Source organism: Colobus angolensis, unplaced genomic scaffold, assembly GCF_000951035.1.
Source record: "Colobus angolensis palliatus isolate OR3802 unplaced genomic scaffold, Cang.pa_1.0 Scaffold569, whole genome shotgun sequence".
Classification (NCBI taxonomy): domain Eukaryota; kingdom Metazoa; phylum Chordata; class Mammalia; order Primates; family Cercopithecidae; genus Colobus; species Colobus angolensis.
The window spans coordinates 363,441-369,965 of record NW_012119254.1 but is presented as its reverse complement, the minus strand read 5'-3'; the positions used below and the strand labels follow the sequence as shown (position 1 = coordinate 369,965).

At 36.4% G+C, this 6,525-nt stretch overlaps 1 pseudogene; it reads right to left on the bottom strand.

Moving 5' to 3' along the window:
• Positions 1-5,280: 5,280 nt before the first annotated feature.
• The window catches only part of LOC105525965, a 1,836-nt pseudogene continuing 591 nt past the window's right edge, over positions 5,281-6,525 (bottom strand).

The window sequence follows — 6,525 nt, the reverse complement described above, 5'->3', positions numbered from 1 at the left end:
ACTCTTAATGCTTCTGAATTAAATGGCTCCCAATTTTATTTGAACCCAATATTTCATATTTGCATGTGGCAAAGATGACTTGAAATTACTCCCCTATGAATGGCCCTGTATACAGGTATAAAAGTATACCTATATTAATATAGAATATATACTTTTCCATATACTTCTGCATTTTAAAATAATTTGGTGAAGGCTTTTCATCTTGAAAACTTATTGAATATTGCAATTTATCCTGAAGTTCTATTTTAAAATTAATCAGACAGTGTTCCTGATTGCAAATTCAAGTGCAAACCAAAGCAGGGATCTTTTCAAGTAAGCTGAATTTTAGTGAAATTGTTTCACAGGGGTTTAATTATTAGTAGAATATTTCCTCCATTGTGTTTCTCCTTTTTCTTCTAATTCTGGAAGAGGTCATACAAATTTTGAACACAGTATTAATTATACACAAAGGAATTCAAGAGTACTTTTATAAGACTGAGTTTAAAAATTGGAGGGAAAAGTTCTGCTAGAAGATATTCAACACATTAAAACAGAAACAGAATTTTTTCTTCCAGAATTTTGCTAACCAAAATTATTTCTGGATCAGCCAGAGTAAATTAAACAACATAATTAGAGATACCATTCTGAGAGGAGATTAAAGGATCAAATGTTACTAAGAGATTTTATGAAGGGCCATGTAGACTGATTGAACAGCAATGTATGGACTTTTGATAAAGTTTCTCTACAATGAAGTCAATATAGATACAGTACAAATATCATGTTCATTTTTTATGTATCTATTCATGACATGCTTGAATATTAACCTGCTCCTTTCTAGAGTAACAACTCTTACATTTTTGGAGATGTGGCAGAAAGTTATCTCTCTGAACATCCCTGAGAAATCATAAAATTTGTGACAGAATTGACTATGATGAGGGAAATAGGGCATTTCTCGGTGGTGGCAGAGATGGTCTGCAATTTTCACACTTGAGGAGAATAGGGAGCAACTGAAGCTTGTGTAGTAGCATGGCTCTGGGAAACTAGACATTTTTCCAATGCAAGCAGTCAGATCTTTCTCAGCCTCACAGAACCATGTGACTGCTTTTCCCTGAATCCAGTTCTAGCCCTTCTCCCTGCATTTAACTAATGCATTTAAGCGTGCCAGTACATGTACACTAGCAAAGTATTGTGTGAGAGTAGTTGTGGTAAAACATGGGTATTGTAGGAAGGATAAAATTCTATAAAGTTATTTCAAGTCTATGCCTAGAAAAATATGAGATACAGAAAGCTACAGATATTTGCTGTCAGAAATAGGAGATAAGTGGTTAATTGCTAGAAACTGGGTAACAAAAACCATTATAACTACTAGTCCATCATAAGACCATTCACATAGTAAAGTCCTAACTCCCAAGTACCTCAGAATGTGTCTTATTTAGAAATAGGATCATTGCAAATATAATTTGTTAGGATGAAGTCATACTAAAGTATGGTGGGCCTCCTGTTCCAGTATGTTCACCATGATGAACCATACACAAGGGGAAATTTCAACACAGACACATAGACAAGGAGAAAACTATGTAAATATTGGAGTTATGCTGCCGTAAGCCAAGGAACTAGAAGGAGCTAAAAGAGAAATTTGGGACAGATCCTTTCCTAATACATCCAGAAGAAGCATGGCACTGCCAACATCTTGAGAACTTCTAGCCTCCAGAACTACGAGACAATAAATTTCTGTTATCTAAATAACACAGTTTAGGTTATTTTGTTGTGACAGCCCTAGCAAAGCAATACATTTACCTTGCTGAGGCTGATGTAGGGATGAAGAGAGCTTGACATGAGCATATGTAACAGTGAACTAGAATAAGTCCACAGAGGATTGGATGCAATATAGCTACATAATTTGCTAAACTCACTTTCCTTGACACTTAGCTAAGGTGCTTCAACAGCTAAGATCCCAGAATGTACAAATAAACTGATCCAGTGAAAAGGAGAACTCAATACTCATCTTATCCCCTTTTATTAGTTTTCATGAAATCCTAAATGTGAAATCTTGAGAATGGGGGATGGGGCATTAAAAAATCCATCTCTGCATCTCAACTCTGCCTGTTATCCTGTTTTGTTTATCAAAATTTCATTGGTATTTCAGAAGAATTAAGATGGGAGCATAACAATGCCCCCCCAACAGAGTTTATCATACAGATTTGGACCCTGAAGCAGCCAGACATCTGATTTTTGAGTGCTCAGCATCTAGTCTTTTATTTTGCTAAGGCCACACCAAAGTGTTCCCTGGGAAAGGATCCCTTCCTCATCCTGCTTGGCCTTGGAGGGACAGTCAGTGGAGGATCCACATCTCCTCCTCTTGCCAGGGTTTGTGTGTGTCACAGAGGCTAAAACAATCACATGCTTTCTTGTGGGAATTTGGACCTTGTCACAAGAACAGAAACATTTGGAATCAATTTATTGATAATGAAATGACTGTTCTTTTGTTACTGGTTATAAGAGCCTCAGAATTGCCTGTTCCTGTCTTTCCAAAGACCTTAACTTCTCTTTTGGTGCTGTGAAATACTCAGTTTCCAATGGATTAGCTTTTCATAAGTTAGTAAGGGTTGTTTTCTGTTGCTTTCAATTGAAGATTCTCAACTAATTCAGCATACCATCCCATTTAAAGTTCTCTAATATTCGGATACTGGTATTTATGGGGATGATAATGGTAATAGGGCATTTAAATTATTTATTTATTCGATGAATATTGTTTTGAAGATTGTTTTCCTCTCAAAATCATCTAGGTAAAGTACTTTAGCAATTAACTCTGGATCAATTGTGGTTAAATTCTGCATTGAAACATAATAATTATGAAAGCTACCCAGGGTTTTAACTTTGGGGTATGGAAATACTTTTGAATTTAAATGGCTTCTCCAACAATTTACATTGTTCCTCAGTCTCTTTGTATACTGTCTTTGAAGAATAAGATTAAAACTGGAGGGAATGTTTTCCATTCCCTGAGAATGAAAATTACTGGTAGAAAAGGGAAGAAAGGACATTCATGGTAGCCTACACAGCACAATACAAATAATACTTAATTAATGTTTTTGAAAATACTTTCTATTGCTCAAGAAAAATATTCACTTGTTTATATATTATTTGTCATAATAAGGGGGAGAAAAAGCATCCCAAATTTCAACAAGAAAAATATAAACTTTAAGATTATAGAAAAAAACCCAAAACAGTCTATTTTAGTTCATAATACACATAGCATTGAGTTTAATAATTTTAAATATATAGCACATCTCTTGTTATTTTGGTAATACTTCTAAAATACATACAACTTTGACACAAATATATAAGATGTCTAAGTACTGTAAAGTACCTGAAAATGGCTTAAGTAGAAATCAAGTACTTTTCCAAATACTTCCTTTCCAAGTTCCAAGTTCATTTCCAAACATCTCATTTCTAAGTTCATTTCTTTTCTATCCCTGTAAAATTCATCATCCAAGACTGCAAGCCAGAATCACATCTGTCTTGCAGCCTTGGCTTATGAATTTTACAGTGATAGAAGACATACTCCTGTCAAGAACAAAATCTATATACAAACAAAATCTATATATATTTTCTAAACAAGGAGATACTTTAAAAAATTTATTTCCATAGGTTACTGGAGAACAAGCAGTGTTTGGTTACATGAGTCAATTCTTTAGTGAGATTTTGGTGCACCATCACCTGAGCAGTATACACTGCCCCCAGTTTGTGACCTTTTATCCCTCACCTTCTTCCTACCCTTTCCCTTTGAGTCCCCCAAGTCCGTTGTTTCATTCTTGTGCCTTTGCATCCTCATAGCCTAGCTCCCACTTATGAGTGAGAACACACATTATTTGGTTTTCCATTCCTGAGTTACTTCATTTAAAATAATAGACTCCAGGCTCATCCAGGTTGCTGAAGATGCCATTAATTCATTATGAAGAGATAATTTTAAGGGCTCAAGAGAAGTTATAATGTAAAAACAATTATAAAATTTTAGACATTTTGTTATGTACAACTATAAATTATTTAGGTTTAAAAATAAATGTAAAAATTTTCACTAAGGAAGACCAAAATGAAACAATATTTTAATGTAATTATATTGAAATTTATCATTTGTATTACTTCCATTTTATCTTGTATCTATTCTAAAATTATATATGTGTGTATGTCTAATCACCCAGCAGATTCTTCTTGCTTGCTGCACAGATAAAAGGCCAATTCCTGAGACAATGGTATTGCAGTAGAGAAAGAGTTTAATAATTGCTGGGCCAGCCAAGTGGAAGGACTGGAGTTATTATTACTTAAATTAGTCTCCCCAAAAATTCAGAGGCTAGGATTTTTCAAGGATAATTTGGTGGGCACTAGGGAATGGAGAATGCGGATTGACTGGGTTGAGGGTGAAATTATAGGAGATCAAAGCTGCTTCTTGCACTGAGTCAGTTCCTAGGTGGGACCACATGATCAGTTGAGCCACTTTGTTGGTATGGGTTACTTATCTGGATGGTGCCACCTCATCCATCAGAATGCAAAGTCTAAAAACCACCTCAGATGCCAATTGTAGATTTTACAGTAATGTTATCTATAGAAAAAATTGGAAAGGGTATGAATCTTGTAACCTCTGGCTATATAACTCCTGTCCACAATTCTAATCCTGTGGCTAATTTGTTAGTTTTACAAATGTGGTTTTGGCCACTAAGCAAAAAGAGGATAGTTTTGGGAAGGGGCTGTTATCACCTTTGCTTGAAGGTTAAACTATAAAATAAATTCCTCCTGTAGTTACCTTGGCCTGCACCAAGAAATGAGCAAGGGCAACTTGGAGGCTAGAAGCAGGATGGAGCCAGTTAGGTCACATTTTTTTCACTGTCATTGTTTTTCTATGTCAGATTTTTCTCACTGCCATAATTTTTGTAAAGGCAGTTTCAATTATATGCATGTATATACATATATATATATGTATATAATTGTGTTCAATGTAAAATTTAAATACATACATTTTAAAGGTTTTTTTCCCCTTTAAAGTTGATGAAAAATGTCTTACACTTACAGTCAGAAAATCTGGTGATGAATCCTACTACCCTTCTAGTAACTGACTAATAAATGCCGTATTGAAAATGTCCCTTAGTTTCCCTGAGATTCAGTTTTTTATTGATTAAATGTGTTATTGATTAAATTTTGCCTACCTGTATCAGTTAAATAGGGTAAGTTATACTGTGCTAACAAATGACCTCCAAGTTTCAGTGGCTTTAAAAGAACATCCTCTCTCTTTTTTTTTTTTTTTACTGCTCACCTAAGCAACGTGTCAATGTTGTAGACATACTCCATCCCTGAGTCTATGGCTCCATTGCCTTCCATCTCATCATCATCATGGAACAAAGCTTGTGGGGGCATTACATCTGGAATCAGATCTGCTTCTAAAAGAAATCCAGGCATTACCGAATGAGAGGCAGCTGTCTGGTGGATGGGGGCGGCGGGGCGCAGAGAAATCCAGAGGAGAAGTAGATGGGCTTGTCAATGTGGTATGGTCAGAGGAGGTCAAAGATGAAAAGTCAATCTCTTCTTTCTTAAGAATCACACCTGACTTGTGGCCTTGGCTTTGCATTTTGCAGGGATAGAAGACATACTTCTGTCAAGAAAGCCAGCCACTTCCTTCTGGGCTCTTCTAATGTCTTTTGCTTCCTGAGCTCAAGACCTTTTCTCTTTTAATTCCATGGCAGATTCCACAGGATTCTAACTTGCCTGTTCTCTAAGTCCCTGAAGAGTAATGATGGGATCTAAAGTTGGTTTTGAGGCTGCTTTTACTTCAAACTTGGGGCAGACAACTTTTTTTCCTTAGGTTTCAATGTTGAGGGTTTGTTATGAACAAGCTTCCACCATCCTGGTTATCCAAATTCCTGAGCACCTGAACAGAAGTATATGGGATGTCTCACACTGAGGCAACCTGCTACTGTGCTCCACCGGTTTGAAGTCTTTTTATTTTTCCCTAGTAAAAAAGTCCAATGTTTCCCAATAAAAGTACAGATATCTTTGTTCTACCTGAAATAACCTTGATGTCCACGTCCTTCCAGAGACAAATTGTACACTGCCAACATGATGACTTTGCTGCCATGTCAGCCTCAGCCTTTTATACTGTTCCTTGCCATCTGCTGAGCAATCAGAAAAAGTAAATCTAAAAAAAAAATCACCCTTAACATAACTGAACTGTCCCTTCAGCTGTCTCGTTGGTATCCATTTTTGGAACTTGTCACAGAAGCAGGACAGCTGCTTCTCCATCCACAACACATCTTCTTCATCACTGTTAGGGAATCCCTGCTCTAGTCATGACATAAATCTACTGATGTCTGATCCTCCAATTTGACAATCAGGGGAGTCTCTCTCTCCACTTCACTTTCATCCAGCCCTTCTGAGGTAGATGTTATTGTGGCTCCATCACTGTGTTGACTGATCGAACTGCTCAGGTGGATGTAACTATCTCTTCCTTCCTTCTCACAGGTTTAGCAGCGCTTTTCAGTCACAATCCTAAGCTCTGGA